The sequence below is a fragment of the Octodon degus genome, unplaced genomic scaffold, assembly GCF_000260255.1.
Source record: "Octodon degus isolate 3935 unplaced genomic scaffold, OctDeg1.0 scaffold00062, whole genome shotgun sequence".
Taxonomy (NCBI): domain Eukaryota; kingdom Metazoa; phylum Chordata; class Mammalia; order Rodentia; family Octodontidae; genus Octodon; species Octodon degus.
In genome coordinates, this window is record NW_004524638.1 from 11,775,347 (window position 1) to 11,778,274 (window position 2,928).

The 2,928-nt window shown below is 36.9% G+C and overlaps 1 pseudogene; it reads right to left on the bottom strand.

The window, feature by feature from the left end:
* Positions 1 to 1,825: 1,825 nt before the first annotated feature.
* LOC105742620 lies at positions 1,826 to 2,414 on the bottom strand (annotated as a pseudogene).
* Between the last annotated feature and the right edge of the window lie 514 nt (positions 2,415 to 2,928).

The following is a 2,928-nucleotide window of genomic DNA, read 5'->3' on the forward strand; positions in this document are numbered from 1 at the left end:
ATTTGCATTAAATCTTCTCTAAATTTCTTGTAAAATTTTGTGGTGAATCCATCAGGACCTGGGCTTTTATTTGATCAAAAGTTTTTAATTACATTGATATTGCATTACTCAGAATTTTTATATCTTCTTGATTCAGCTTTGGTAATTAGTATGTGTCTCAGAATCTGTCTATTTCTCCCGTGTTTTCCATCTTATGAGAGTAAATATTTTTGCACTAGGTATTGATGGTCTTCTGAATTTCCACAGGATCTGTGGTGATTTCATGCTTTTCATTCCTTGATGTATGAATTTGAGTCTTTCCTTCTCTAGCTAAGTTTGGCTAAAGCTTTTTCAATTTTATTTATTCTTTCAAAAAACCAACCTTTGATCCATTAATTCTTGCGCCATTTTCTCCATCACCATTGCATTCGTTTCTGTTCTGATCTTTGTACCGCTCCCTTGAGGTTCTTGGCCTGGCCTTGCTCCTCTTCTTCTGGGAACTTGGGGCAGCGCGCTGCATTGCTCGTCTGTGCTCCTTCTGTTTGCCTGACGTGAGAATTCACCACTACAAATTTCCTTCTTGAGACTCTTTCAATTGTGTCCTGCAGGTTCTGGTATGTTGTATCTGTATTTTTTTAAATTGTAGATAATGTTGAATTTATTATTTAATTTCATATATAAAACATTGTTTGTTTAGTAGATTATTGTTTAACTTCCATTTGTTTATGTAGTTCCTTTTTCTCTGTATTTTAGGGAAGAATTTACAGTGTATTCAGGGTCTTACTCTTAGATTGGACTTGTAGTGATTCTCCTGTTTATAGCCCCCAAGAGCTGGGATTACAGGCATGCGCCACCATGCCCAGTCTCAGTCCATCATCTCAGCACACTCCAGGGGGGGGGGGCAGCATGGTAGGCCAGGGGATGGAGCCCCTGGGCCCTGGGCCTGTTTGCGGGGGCTTTAATCCACAGAGCTATTTGGCTGGCCCTGTTTATGCAGTTTCTTTTGCCATTAATTTCCAATTTCAACCCATGTGCAGCTGCAAAGAATGTGTATTCTGATGTTGTTGATTAAAACACTGAAAATGTCTTGCTAAGTCCATTTGTTCATAGGTATGATTCAGTTCTGATTTATTTTTTCTGATTTTTTTTTCTAGTTGATCTATCTCTTTGGGACAATATGGTTTCATGTTCCTCCATTAAAATTGTGTTCTTGCTTATATGAGTTTTCATGTCTATTAATATTTGTCTTATATAGATGTGTGTTCCTGTATTTGGTGCATAGATATTTATGATCATTAGCTCTTCCTCTTGGAGTTTCCCCCTAACAAGTATGTAGTGATCTTCTTTATCTGGCTTGATAATTCTTGGTTGGAAGTTTAAGTTGTCTGTAAATGAAATAGCTACCCCAACATTTCTTGTATTCCTGTTGGGTGGAGGATTGGTTACCAACCTTTAACTTTCAGTCTATGAATTTCTTTTTGAGCTAGATATGTTTCTCGTAAAGAGCATGTTGTTGGGTATTGTTCCTTAATACATTCTGGCATTCTGGGTATTTTTGTTGTTTGTCTGTTTTTACTTGTGAGTTGAGGTCATTTATATTGATGCATATAATTGATATGTATTGACTAATCTTTGTCGTGCTATTTTCCTTGTATTGGTTCCCTGATTTTCCCCACTGTTTAATTGCTTGCTTTACCTGGTAGTTTCTGTTGCTATTCTTAGAATTATGGTCATTTTTATCTTTGTTTAGAATGTCTTTTCATACTTTTTGTAGATTGGGTTTTTTTTTCTTTTCTTTTTTTAAAATAAAGATCTTTTATTGTCTCATTAAAATATCACTTGGATTGACTCTTAGATCTTACTCATCTGGCTGCTGAACTGTTCCCTTTTCAGAAACATAGATACCAGCCAAAATTTTTTTGATATCCTTGTTTTTGGCTGTTGTGGCTTGCTGCATTAAAGCAGTTGAATTTGAAACCAGCTCAATGTCATTTCCTTTAAGGATTAGCTCATCTTTCTGGACTTGAGATACTGAGCAAGAAATACCTGCCCTCATGCAAACTTGGAGGATATATTTTTCACCCAAGAAATTCTGGATTTCAACAAGAGACCCATTCCTGAATAACGATGTTGGTGGGGAAGTGGCTATACACAGACCTCATCTTGTATCAGAAGCCCAGTGTGACCCCCTTGATCATGTTCTGTACATGGCTACAGATCGTGCAGACAATGGCCAGCTCTTTTCCATTTCCCCACCATTTGTCAACCCGGAGCCTCTTCTTTTTCTTCCCAAGGGGACTGAGTTCCACAATGATGTGGCTGAAGTCCCTCCTCAGGGTTCCTCTGGGGCCTTTCACAATAACTGTGCATCCTTTCAGAGTGATATGAACATTTTCTGGAATGTCGACAGTCTGAATGCTAAGAATGGTCTTCATTCTTGCAGGAAATGTGGCAAAGAGAGAGTGTTAGGTTTTTTGTTTTTTGTTTTTTTGTCATGGAAGTACTTTATTTCTCCATTAATTTTGACAGTTTTGCAGGGTCCATCAATCTGGGTTGGAAGTTGTTTCCATTCAAGACTTGAAATATTTCACTTTAAGCTCTTCTTGACTTGTAGTATTGTCTTGAGGATTCTTCCATGATTCTGATGGTCTTTCCTTTAGAGGCAATCTGTTGTTTTTCCCTTTCAGCTTTTAATATTCTGTTCTTAGGCTGAATTTCTAGAGTCTTGACTATTTTATGTCTTGATGTAGTTTTATTTTGGTCATGCCTGTTTGGATTTCTAAATGCTTCATTTATTTGTATGTCATGTTCTTTATTGACATGTGAAAAATTTTCTGCCATTATTTCTGTGAAGTGATTTTTAATGGCATTTGTGCCCTCTCTGGCTTTTTCATTGACTTCAATCTTATGCTATTCTTCTTTGCTTTATCATGTAATTGTTGAACTTAT